Consider the following 14423-nt stretch of genomic DNA (forward strand, 5'->3'; position numbering starts at 1 on the left):
AGAATTATTAATGCAAAAGGAAATAATAAAAATAGCAAAAAATTATTAAATTAGTTAAATGTTCTTTTCTAATTGGGAAATTTTGGTTAAGTAATTATTTAATTTTTTTTTCGTTTGCATATAATGGAAAGCATCGATGCAATGCACGGGGGAGAAAAGAAACCGAGTACGAATGCAGAGCGAGTGCATTTCATGAACCATGGTATTTCAGAAATTTCTCGATACCGCCTCTCTCTCTCTCTCTCTTTCTCTCTCACTCCATCGACGTTCCATCACCTCCCATCCAATTCCGTTCGTCCCTCTTCTCTTCGTCTCGTCGACGGCTTTCTCGCAGAATGCGAGTGTGAGATTTTCGCGTAAAACTCCACGGACATGTTTCTCGAGAAAAGAAATCGGTTGAGCCTACGGTATACCTTATCCGAATGGAACGGTTAGGAAGTAAAGACAATAACTGACTCGTTTCGTATACCAGACGTCACCGGATTATCGGACAACCTTCACCTCGGTCGAACGTTCGTGTGAGCGACTTAATTCTTTCTCTAGCGTGAGACGTCATGGGAAAGCCCGTGAAATCCTCGAGGGAATAGCGAAATCGTCGTGATCTCGTATGCGGCGGAGTTTATTGCTGGCGCCAGTTGTTTCATATGACGTGTTACTTTATTGCCGGCAAAACCTTCGTTTAATTTTAACGATGAAGTATTTGATCTTCTTTTGGAGATAAAAAAAATTTATTATTAGAAATTATTTCCGAATAATATTCGATATTACTATTGAAACACCATTAGAAAGATTTGATTTAGATCATTGTATTTTAAATAAATATCAAAGAAGATTTATTTAAAAAATTTATACCAAATTTACCATTTCGCCAAATTAATTTTAAATAGATAAATTAATTAATAAACTTTTATACCGTGTTTTATATATATACATTTCACAATTTTAATCTACATAAATTTTCGTAAAATTTTAAAGAGTTCCTTTATTACACTTTAAAAATTAATCGACGATCAATGTCGTATACAACATACAGCGTAATCGATTACGTGAGCACGCGTAAATTACATATCGTACGAGATATTTCGCATTCGTGAATTTGCATGCGAATAGAGACTTTTATGCGTATATCACGCTCAACTATTTATCAGATTTATGGGTGATGACAGCGTATTGTTTATGCGCTGTGCCTGCAAAAATAAGTGTGTATCTACCATACAAAATTCTCGGTTGCACTTCCGCCCAATTTCACCCCCGTCCCTTCGTAAAACTAACTTGCACGCACATTATTACAATGGAATATCGATCGCTATTAAACTCGGATCGTTATTAATTTCTCTAAGCGAATAAAGTCGCGCGCTACCAGTTCACCTTCGTACTCGCGCCAACAAGCGAAAATGCTTGCGAAGCAGTCGTTTTCCGACAATGCAGGAAGGGAACGAGAGAGTAGTGACGGATTTTCCAGTCGAATAAATCGCAGCTCGATCCGTTTTGCTCTTCGAGGGACCAGATAAGGAAGAGTGACCGGTTACACGTAACCCGAGTATCAACACATGGGGGACGCTCGAACGACACGCGAATGAGCGAATCAGGTGAAATGCGAACAAGCAGGTAAGCGAGTGAGAGCGTGGGAGGAAGTGGTGGAAGAGGGGGAGGAAGGGGGCAGAGTCTCTGCTCTTGACAGGTACGCATTGCTAACCCTGCACCCACCGCGCTCGCGCGCGTTCGTCGACCTCCACCTCCACCTCCTGCGCGCCCCGATCCCAGGCCACCGAGCCGACCCTTGCCAGCGTGGACGTCGAAAGCACGAACTCTGCCACGGAGAGATTTCGGGATCTCGCATCGCTGATCGAATCGTTCGTGCATACTTCGCGAACGGGGGATTAATTCGGCCGCGACTAATCCGGGAATTGGCCGTGGAGCGGAGTCGAGAGCTCGCGGGGAGCTCGCGCGAGGAAGCATTCGCTGCCGCCGTTTTCACTCCGTGCCGCAATGTTTAGGAATTGATAGCCGATGTGCCGGTAAATGGAAAGCTTTGAATCAAATTTCTCTAAATGCACATACTTTGTGTACATTTATTTAAAATTAATAAAAATTGTATTTAATAAAATTAATAAAATAAAATTAAAAACTTCCGGTACACTATTTTTATGAAAAAAAAAAATATATAAGCCAACAATAAAACTTAAATTTCCTACTAATTTTATATTAACTTTAATTGTAAATATTTAATTCCAAAAATAATTAAGAGAGAGAGAAACAGAGAGCAAATGTAAAAGCTGTGATAGATGAATAGGAGTATTCATTCAATTTTCACTATGAAAGAATCGTCGATATAAACTTTGCTCTAGAGATACTTTGGCTAATTTATATAGCAGAGAAACAATGGCACTCTTTCCTCCGTGCGGAACAACGTCGTCTCTTCTATCTCTCAACTTTTATCCAGTAGGAAACCATGTTGTAATTTCTTTCGCCATTGTGACCGTTCTTATTAATGTTACTTATTAATGCCGTCACATCGCAGTCGCAGGCGTAAAAAAAAGTCGCGGTTCTCCGCGACAGGGTGGCCGGGAAAGATAATTCGCTGGCGTTATCGCGGGGAAACGCGACGTCACCCGATGTTACGAGATGCACCGCCGCCCACCCACGCCGGCCGGACGTCGGCGACTCGCGGGGACGAAACCATTCTCTGCATAAAACAAAAGGCGCCGCAATACGATATACCGCGCGTTTCATACTTACGTTTCGTGCATATTTCAAGCGCGTCGCCCGCCCCGGAGATACGCGAGGCACCGTATCGGAATTCACCAGACTGCAGTTTATGCGATGTGTACTACAATGCACGCGCGATATTTTTATTCTTATATATTCGCGTATATATCATACACGTATACTGGTGGATGCGCGCACTGTTATAAAAGAACTGTATGTGTATTTCCGATTAATAATTTCTTGTCGAATAGAAAATCGCATTTATGTAGATCATAATTAAATGGATAATGATTATAATGGATAATGAGATATAAAAGTAATAGACAGTTCACACGAATATGCTCCTAAAAATATTTACTTGCAAGATAAAATTTCCCTTCCTGTATAGTTTTCTTCTTTAATATTAAGTATTTCGCACAAAAAGTACACATAATAGGATTTAATTTATCATTGTCTATTCAGATTTATAATACAAATTAACAGAAATATAAATAAATATTATAAAATATATATTAATGACAATAGCTATAATTCAATTAGTCTAGTTATTTATGCGATTAAATTTGGCACAATTTTAGAGAACTTAGGATTAACGATAATCCACTTCAAAATCTCCTATTCTCCCATTTTATATCGTTTTATTTGAATTTAATGTAAAAAAAAATTCGCTTATAATAGATACATGTTTGCGTTTCATTCTAAATAAAAGGTATTGTTATATGTGTTCACTATAACTGCATTTATTTGTTTATACTATGAAAAATTCTACAATTGATCAGTTTTTGATAATAAAAATCACAATTTATTATATACATTTGAATAGCCTGTATAAAGGCAATACGATTTAATAGAGGGTTAACAACACATTGAGCAATCGCATATTGGAAACTATACAATTTGAAATAAATAAAAAAAACATGCAAACCAATAACAATAGTATAACAATATTCGTACCAGGAGTAAAAACATACATGTATAGCAGGAGATTTTAATAACGATACTGTGTGTGATGAAGTTTACGATTTATTAAGTAAGAAGGTTACAATTTATTATATGAAAAATATCGTTAAAAAATAAGAAATCGAAATACACATCATACGCTCTTAGAGATGTTACGCAATCACTCGAATATCTACATATATATATATATATATATATATATATATATACAGGGTGTCAGGGCATCTCTTCCCCCAAAAAAAGCTCTTGTAGCTTACCTCGAGAGCTTTTCAAAACACTATAATAAAGTATTTTGAAATAATCTCTTAATTTTACATAAACCATAAAATATCTAGTAAAATATTCATTTTTCGATTATCTTTTACCTATACTTTTATATACAAAATAATGATAGGAATCAATTGGTGTAAAGAAAACACATAATTGTTTCGAAGAAAAAATATGTAATTTGCAATTAACAATTACATATTTTTTTTGAATGAATATTTTACTAGATATTTTAAGATTTATGTAAAAATTAAGAAATTATTTTAAGCCTCATAACTCGAAAAGTACTCGATGAAAAATTACTTTATTATAATGTTTTGGAAAACTCTCGAGATAAGCTACAAGAGCTTTTTTTTGGGAAGAGATTGCCCTGACACTCTGTGTGTGTATATATATATATTGTTACGTCCGTGTTACGTCCCTGGTTCAATTAGCGGTCGAGTCAGCTTTGGAAAGCAAGGAAGATCTCGTTGTCAAGAAGAATATTGATTTGTCGAATGACAGTCGAGTCGGAAAATAGCTGTCGAGCTGTACGGACGCGTTTCGATCCGCGGCTTATTAATATCGTTATTGTGTGTTCTCTGAGTTCTGTGTTCTGTTATTAAAGTTCTCTTAATCTTTTAAACCGTGTCATTATTTACGAGTGCGCGGGTGCCGCGTAATTAGCGTGTGCCGATCGTTTATGTCGCGCGCGTTCGATAAATATCGTTCCGCGGACGCAACAATATATATATATATATATATATATATATATATATATATATATATATATATATATCACAATGCCTCGGGTTCCTTTACATCGAAGTATAACGATGATAATGGTCGCTCCGAACGGGCAATAAGATTGCTCGCGGCGGTCCCCTTGCGAGTACCTATCATTGATCGCGCGAATGCCTGCAACTTGCATTCTCGAGTGGCAATTGGACTGCGGAAGACGATGAGCACTAGTAGCGAATCTCACAAGAGATGAAGACCGATGTATAACCATAAGTAAAAGTCAAAGTAACGTCGACATAATTCTGTATTCGAGACAAAACATGTATAAAATGTAAAAACTCAACAGAATTATATCTTTGTTGATTGACAAAATTATGAACATTTTCACTTTAGCTCTTCTTCGAATAAAAAATTCAACTGTTTAAAAATTAAATGTAACTTTTACACGATTTTGTGATCGTTTGACGAAGAATAGACACTCTATGCACGGTCGTATTTCTACAAATTGTCGCGTCGAAGGTTAAAAGATTAAACGACGATATTCTCAAGCACCGTTCAGACGACGTCGTCATAATTCAGGTGAAATCGCGCGACATACGTCGCGCGCTACGCAAATCCGGCAGAAATGAGATTTCTCGCGCGAGAGAACGAATTTCTCTACGCTAGAGCGCACATTATCGGGAGGAGCAGGCTCTCGATACATCACCCCTTCTCCCGTGAAATATTTCACGATCTTTTCGCACTCTCTGCATCTGCGACAAAGGCGCGCCCGAGGCAATAATTCAGAATGACACGATACGACTCTGCCTGTTATGTACATGTATATAGAGCTTCACGTTGGATTCTCTCTCTCTCTCTCTCTCTTTCTCCTTCTCTCTTTGATCGGAGACGAAAGAGCACCGCGTTCGTGAGCGAGAGCTAGAGCACGAGATGCCATAAGTGGCTCGAAACGATCTGGAAACTCGGGGCGAACGTCACTCGCGCACAAATCTCCATAGCGCGCTATAATAGAGTGCCCCTCGCCCTCGCCCACCCCCCGTCCTCTGATACGTACGTACGATGCCCTGGCCGGTATTCGGGATAGCGATAATGATGCTCACGTTTAAACAAGCTACGTTACGTAACGATCGTTGCCCCTTAGGCTAAAACCTAAGCTTAGCTCGAACCGATAATCGCCGCGTGCATGTGAGGTCTGTCAGGAATATTGGATTATGGAATTTCCTTTTGAAACTACCATTTGTATTGCGAAACTTCGATTAGCATGAAAGATGATCAAATTAAACAATTTCGCGATGCTACTTTAGAAGATAATATTCGATATAGCAGAAAAAATTTATTCCTTACATTATATGCTATACAACTCCTTAATCTCTTGTTGTATAATCAAGATTTTAATGAGAAATTGATTGTGAAAATTATTCATTTAGTGTACTAACCCAATAAACACATGATGGAATATTAAACATTTATTAAACGTAAAGTTAGTATAAATGTGGTATAAGTATATCAGATAAATGTTTTAATTTTTATGGTTTTTATACAATCGTATAATATACGATAATGATATCCGTTTTTATTACGTTTGCATAAAACAAAACGGATTTTATGCGTTGAAAAATATTATATAAGAATATGAAAAGAAACGTTTAATTTCCAGAATGTATCTGCGTCTATTTTATTTCTTATAATCGTATATTTATGTAATCGAAGAAACGTTTATTGAAAACGTATATAATTTATGAGAAAAATCTCATTTATAAATGTTTACAAAATTCTATTCTATATTTGACCATATTTTGAGTTAAATATATATAATAATAAAATGTTTATTAGTCGTATAATATTTTAGTTGTAAAATCAGGTGTGTATATATTATTCGTGCAATAATTTATTAACGTTTTATAGACTTAGATTATACCATTTATAGAATAGAATTTTGTAAACATTTATAAATGAGATTTTTCTCATAAATTATATACGTTTTCAATAAACGTTTCTTCGATTACATAAATATACGATTATAAGAAATAAAATAGACGCAGATACATTCTAGAAATTAAACGTTTCTTATAATATTTTTATTCTAGAAGTTAAACGTTTCTTATAATATTTTTATTCTTATATAATATTCTTATATAATATTTTTCAACGCATAAAATTCGTCTTGTTTTATGCAAATGTAATAAAAACGGATATCATTATCGTATATTATACGATTGTATAAAAACCATAAAAATGATACATTTTCAACATTTATAATAATTACACGAACTTCCTTTTATAAACGTATCAAGATATATATATATATATATATATATATATATATATATATATGTATGTATTGTATTATATATACAATAATTATCTCTATAATATACGTGCATGTTATATTGACATGCATATTTTGAATTTTGATTATAGTATTTAATAATTTTATGAATATCTTTCTTCCCTTGAAACTAATGTGACACATAATTTTATTGTTAGAATAATAATAGTAACGAAATAATAACGTCTTTATTTAACCGAGTTATTACAGCAAAATGATATACTCATAAGTATATCAGTACAAATTTTACTCATTGACTCACATACTGGTGAATACATATTCTAATACATATAATGACTGTTTTACAGTTTGATAAGATATATTATTGCATTAAAATATAAATATTTTGACGATTTATAAAATATATTGCATGGCTTACATGCAATTACAGCTTATGGAATAATCATTGCATTTTAATGTGTATAAGTGTATTCTGAAGTGTACTCGTATATGTTTCATTTTCTGTGAAGAAAAATAAATTTATGGTTTAAGTGCATACACACACACACACACACATATATATTCAACGGTAAGTATTATATATAAATTTTAATATCAAAATATATTAAAATATTAATTTATTACTATACATACTATATAATATAAATTGTAAAGACGTCATTAAGATGTCTTTTATAGTATTATAACAGGTCTTTATTAAGACGTCTTTAAGATATCTTTAAAACGTCTTATGTCCCGTTTGTTTTGTTTGGAAGTATTGCCAGCATACAAAGAACGTTAATATTCGTCTTTTGTTAAAACAAACGCTCTCTCGACTCCGCGGTGAGCTGCTGCCAGTGCTGCCGCGCCGTTGCTACATCATTTCACAGTGTCGACAGCTCCACACGGATCATAGCGTTCCTGCTTACCTATTTCGAAGCTAATACTCGCCTGGTCCGAAAGCTTAAAATCTTGTCGGATTTTAATATTTTACTTTAATTAATTATCGCGCAAATGTGTTTGTACGATAATGTTGATGGTGTTGTTGATCATTTCTTTTATTGACGATTCTGTGTGTCTTACAAAAATTGAATTTCGACAACGTTTTCAAAGGTAAAAATTTTATTATATTTTTATATTTTGTTTCTCTTCTTTTTTTCTATTCTTTGTGTAATTGCAGTAAAAGTGTTTATACATTAGTATTTCATATTAACAGTTATAATGGTTTTAAGGTTTTCATTGTATTACATAAGAGAGTTTTTTATAATTAATTTTTTTTTAATAATTTGAAGATTTATTAGTTAGAAAGACTAAAATGTTTATTATGCGCATGTGTCATATTTGATTAAATTTTAAACATTAAAACACATTTACAAGTTCGCAAAAGATTAATGTAATAGTTTTTTTTCCTTTATCTTAAAATTATTGTGCTGCTTACAAATAATATGTAAATTGATTTTGTATTATTTACAGCTATATTATCTATAGTATTATATAGCTTTTCCTAAACAGTCTTGCTTATAATCGCGCTTTTATGGCCTCAATATATACAATTCTGTATTAATAATAGAGATTTTATATCTGCTCTATTATTTACTATTACATTTTGTTTTATTATAGGTATTTAAAAATTGTTTAGAGACGTAAATGTTACATTAAAAAATATCAGATCTCTTATTTTCAATATTTTACACAAAATTTATGTTCACCTACATGCTATACAATTGGGAATAATGAAAGTGTTGAAGTCGCTGTAGATACAGTAAATGCTACTTGATTTTATTACTTTGATCTTGGGTAGAGTTGTCAAAGTCAGGGCAAAATTATCTTAAATTTTTAAATGGAATCATATTTTTTTAATGTAAACTGATTACCCTATCCAAGGTCAAAGTGATAAGATCAATAAATAGATATTTTTAAATCCTACAACTTTTGTTTGAAACATTTTCTTCGATGAAGCTTAATTTTCGAGATATTTTGTTGTATAAGTTAAAATGGGACGACCTGTATAATTGTATATAATACGTTTATTTAAAAACAAAAATTATTTAAAAGTATAATAAAAATAACGTATTTTAAATAGTCATTGCAATACATATTTTGAATAGTAATTGCAATACGTATTTTAAATAGTCATTGCAATACATATTTTAAAGTCATTGCAATACGTATTTTAAATAGTCATTACAATACGTATTTTAAATAATCATTGTAATACGTTTATATAGGTACTCGTAATTCGTAAAAATTATATACTCATAAAACGTAGTTTATTAGTTTATCAAATACGATTTTAATTGGTTTGAGAATAGCATTAGAAAACAAATAAATATAGTTTATGACAACGTATATCAATCAGACATCACAATTAAAATTATACGCAATTGATATACGTTAAATCTATCACATTTAGACCTCCCGTAAATACTTGATTTAAACGTATAATATACCATCATGTGTGTTTATTGGGAAGCCGCATTTAAGTATTAAGTATGTATAAATATTATCAGCTAATCTCTCTTTTCTCTCTCTCTCTCTTCCTTTTAAAGGCTCCCGCATATTAAATGCCATTAAATTAAAAAAAAAAATTTTTAGTTTTGAAAAGATTACATATTTAAATGAAAATATCTGCAAAACTATATCATAAAACTCATGAAAAATTCGAGAAAAATTTTAAGAGTAATTGGATAATGTATTATAATTAGTTTAACATAAATTATATTATTTCATAGATTTATACAAGATATATCTATTATAAAATGTACTATTATAATTGTATAAAAAGGAGAAATAGAGTATAATTCGGAAATAGAATACAGAATTATATTCGCTTTGTCCTCCGCGATATTAAAAGTAATTATATAAAAATTTCATTTTAACAAATTTTAATTTATCAGCGCTTTTACATCTACAGCCGAAACAAAAGTTGAATATGAATTCTCTCTTTATCACTGGCAACATAATAGTTACGTGCATGCGTTACAGAGATATGTAGTTGGAGAATCTAGGGACGCAGAACAATAAACAAAAGGAGTACACGTTTTCAGATTCTCTACTATTTAAATGTTCAATAGCGACATATATTCCTAGTTTACATAAAATTGTTTCAAACTAACAATGTAATAATGAGATATAATTTTAAAAATCATTAATTTTTATATTTAAATTAAACCAAATTTAATGCACTTTTTTAAATAATTTATTCTAAAAAACTCATATTTTTTCCTAGAATAATATACGTGTGTATTAAATTATTTACTGCGCGCATTTTTAACTAAAAGAGATTAATTAAGATTTTTAAAAAATGTAAAAAAATATTAAAAACAAATCTGTCAAATTTTTTTAAATTACTTGTTTTTATATTTTTTATTAGTAAGATAAAAACGTTTAGAATAATCCGACAAATTTTTTTAATTCTTTTCACGTTTATAATATTCGTTTGACATGTACAAACTTTTTTAATTGAATGTAGGAAACTATGGTGGAAACATCAAACACTCTCTATGAACATTCCATTATTTTAATTCTACGTCAACATTCCACTACGTATTTTCAACAATGGCCCATAGGAAATTATTTTAGTTCCGAAAACGCAAAAGGCTCGCAACTATAAGTTGATCCAGAGAGCGCAATTTCGGGGAACGTAACTATCGCCGAGTATTCGTACTTTCCAATTAATTCTGGCATGCTCATGTGTTTGCGAGAGTCTAATTTAAATGAATAAATTACATCCGCGTTCTCGTTTAAACGCAGGTCGTTCTATATTTACAGCCACATCAAATACATACATTATCATTACGCCGGAGGAATTAGCTGTGAAAATTACGATTTAAATGCCCGAAGTGCAAATTATGATATAATTCGCTCGCTGATGAATAATACTATTTGTTCGCAGAATTTGGCGACGCGAGCGTTTTCTCGTGCAAATCCGTCTGTTAGCTTCTATGTATCGTCGGGGGTGCTCGCCAAAAGATCATAATGCCGCAAATAAGCAACTGTCATACGCTAAATTGCATAATTAACGGCACTGCATTAATTACTACGCGTTCCGCCTGCGTTCGTTTCAAGCTGGACGGAAAAAGCTTTTGTTATAAACAAAAATCGTGCCACCTCGAGTTTCCGCGATCGCATTTCGAAAGCGCTTCAATTGAGGCGTTAAACGCGAGAGTTTCGAACGCCACGGTGCAGCGATTCGCGTGGTTGCAACGTTATCACGAATCTCGTAGTCACGTTCTCACGGACGCGTGACTTTGCTTGCCCCATGAAAAAAAAATCTCCGCACAAGTCTTTTTTTTAAAAACAACCTACCGCGCCAGCGATTACGGTAATTTCTGCTAGAGAGGTAGTTTCCTCTCGTAAGCCCAATCAAAGTCTGCCGTGTCAAAAAGAATAAATCGTCGCTCGTTCGATATACTTTTTTTTTTCTAAACCATCAGAATGTTTTTTTTTTCATAAAATGTTACTGAAATAGAGGAAAGAAAACTCGAGGCAACGAATACAAGAATGTGAAGATTAAGACGTTATTTTATAATAAACTGTAAAATACAAAGTTACACAAGGATGTTGAAACGTACCTCTAAATACACCAAGTATGAGACCGTATTTCGCATAATCGCTGCGCGCGAGGAAAGCAACCCACTCTAAGCTCGCGTAGCGCGCTCATAGCGTCAGCGCGCATAGATTAAAGGTGTTCGCGGACTCTGAGGGTGGTTCGTGAAAGCGTCTCGAGAACATTATAGCAAAACACACGGAGAACCAGCCCCTAAGTATGTGGCAACTACGTCGAATGTAATAGCGAACGTCGGTGCAAGGTGCAGCCGCGTGAGGCACACGACGCGTTGCATGCACCGCGAGATTGCATAATGACATAATATTCATGACGGTACGCTTATGCTCGCGACCGAGTAGGTAATAAGGGTGCAACGACGGGAATACGACGTATAGGACGCGTGATGGTGAGAAGGGAGGAAAGAAGGGAGGGAAAGAGGGAACGATCTCCACTCTTGATGGGAACCGAGGTGGTGGCTGAATATTACGTCGGTCGAGAAGGGGTGGAAGAAGAACGAGAGGTGACAGAGGTTAAGGCACAGAGAGAAGGGAATGGGGAAAAGGGCTGCAGAGTTGGAGCAAGGCCGACGGACACATTTTTAATTAAGACAGTTTCGAGGCGTAATTAATTTTACTACGACGCTGCCTAACGACCGGCAAGCACCCGCCGCCGTTCCTGATGCTGCCGTTGTTAGCTTCTTTCCACCACTTCGACCACGGCCTTTCCCTCCCTCTTTTCCCCCCGTCGCCGTCTCTTCTGCATAACATGCTCCTATGTTCTAAAGTTTCGTACACTTGACGATAATGTCAGAATTTGCGCGAACGATGAAAATTATTCTGTTCGCCGATAATATTTGCATCCGTTCAATAATTTTGAGAATCAAAGCAATCTTTATAAGGTACATACAATATACATATATATATTATGTTTTACGACGTATTTTCGGAGCAAAAAATATTCAATTTTTAAATATAAAATATAGAATTTATATATTCATTTGCTTCATGATTCATTTCCGTTATTTGATCACTGATTTCTGATAAAGAAACATCAGACTTTGTCAAAGAATTTATAATGGAGATGTATGATTTCAATAATTAATTTTTTGCTAAGAAACCTCGAGGAAAGAATATCAAAAATTAAGTCTTTCCTGTCACTTCTCTTGGAATTTTCTAGAGAAAATATCGTTAGCAGATATTGCGCGATCAGCGATATTAACGATTGTCTCAAGTTTTCTCCTCACGTCACGTTCGACAATTGTTTTCCTTTACCCGTATTTTTAGCATTAATCATCTTGATCACACACACAATCTAGACACACCATCATCTTAAGAAAGAATTTTTTCTTATCACAATATTACATGTATATTTAACATAAGGAAATATTAAAATCGCACATTTTCAGAAAACAAAGATAATGCAAACTACGAAATAAAAGATTTTTATTTAGAAAAAAGTTGATTTGATCATGTAATTTCCTCTAAATAAAAATTTACTTTATCCTATATATTATTTCTCTTTTTCATCTCTAAAGCTATGAATAATTTCTCTCGAAATAGAAATATAGATGCACAAGTGCAATTCGATAATTCTCATAATATATGTATTTCAATGGCTATATACATCTATTAATAAGGCATAAACGTCCATCATTTAATAAAAGCGGATTGATTATTCTTTATAATTTTATTATAAATAATTGAAAACAGATAAAAGAGACACGTTTCTAGTTCCAGAATAATAAAAATATACACACAGATTCAGATTTCATCACGAAATGTATATCTTTACATCCTTTATGACACTATAAATATTTTATCTGTATATCATGCTAATATGACTTTTATATCCTGCGTTGATATAGCTTGTGTAAAGAAAGCAGTCAGCATCAAAGAAAATCGATTAAACTGAGAAAAATTGAACGATTTTGATGATTAAATCTTTAAATGTTGTGATTAAATTTCAGTAATTCTTGATTTATGCGGTTAAACTCATTCTTACTTTTTGTGCTTTCGTTAAATCTAACGCGAATAATCGAAGGAAGGGCAAAGCATAAATTATGATATGTCGTACAGCCGCCCACTTTTTCGCGCCAAAAATCGAAGGAAAATTTCATATCACAATTTCGCTTATGGTACATTGCGAATTTATGAGTGTCATAGATTGTGGAACAAATACATGAAAGATACGGGAGCATCTCTTCGGGGCTAAAATATATTCTGACAAAAGATAAGTTTTTCGATATTACTTTAATAATTTTGGAATAATTTAAAGATATTTTTAAAGTATAAATAAATTTATAATATGTTTTAATAAATAAAATATATATCATTAATAATATATATCATTCTAATAAATTGTATTAAAAATCTACTCTAATATCAAATAATAGAAAATAATTGAATTATCTATTTTAAATATCATTTCTCAGAATAACACATAATCATTCACATAAACGAATCAAAATAATATACGTAACATAAAATGAAGAGAATATTTATTTATATATTAATATATTAAGATTAATATATTATATTATATAATAATATATTAAGATTATTTGAAGAAATCACGGTCACAACCAATAAAACCTCCCCCGCGCTTCCCGCGATCTTCCTAGGTGGTTACGAGGAAGCAAGGCAATAATCACTTGTTCGTCGGTTTATCTGGCCATTAAAGAAAACGACCTGTTAACCGAGGTATGCGCAGCGATAGCGACCGCCGTCCAATAAATGTCGCGTTAGCGCGTCAGTCTAACTTACGCGCTCATTCTGTCATCTTGCGCGGGTAACGTTATCGCCGATTATCTCATCGTACGGATCGATGCTCGAGATCGTATTCGTGTCACTATGCTGAACAACACGCGTCGTAACTCTTTCACCGTAAGTGATTTTTAATAAACTGTTTATGTATGATACTATAAATAAAAAGAGCAGAGTTCTATTTGAG

General features: G+C 33.2%; 1 protein-coding gene and 1 long non-coding RNA gene across 8 annotated transcripts in view; one reads left to right on the forward strand and one right to left on the reverse strand.

Moving 5' to 3' along the window:
* The window catches only part of LOC145973805 (uncharacterized), a 254234-nt gene that overhangs the window by 220785 nt on the left and 19026 nt on the right, over window positions 1-14423 (reverse strand). The window lies entirely within an intron of this gene.
* Window positions 14200-14423, forward strand: part of LOC145973808 (uncharacterized) — a 32470-nt gene continuing 32246 nt past the window's right edge. For all 4 annotated transcript variants that reach the window (XR_014439549.1, XR_014439548.1, XR_014439550.1 and 1 more), the window contains exon 1: window positions 14200-14356. This is a non-coding gene — a long non-coding RNA (uncharacterized LOC145973808). The remainder of the gene's footprint in view (window positions 14357-14423) is intronic.

This window comes from Camponotus vicinus, unplaced genomic scaffold (assembly GCF_025532165.1).
Source record: "Camponotus vicinus isolate PSW18456_S1 unplaced genomic scaffold, iyCamVici1.0 SCAF_6, whole genome shotgun sequence".
NCBI classification, from domain to species: domain Eukaryota; kingdom Metazoa; phylum Arthropoda; class Insecta; order Hymenoptera; family Formicidae; genus Camponotus; species Camponotus vicinus.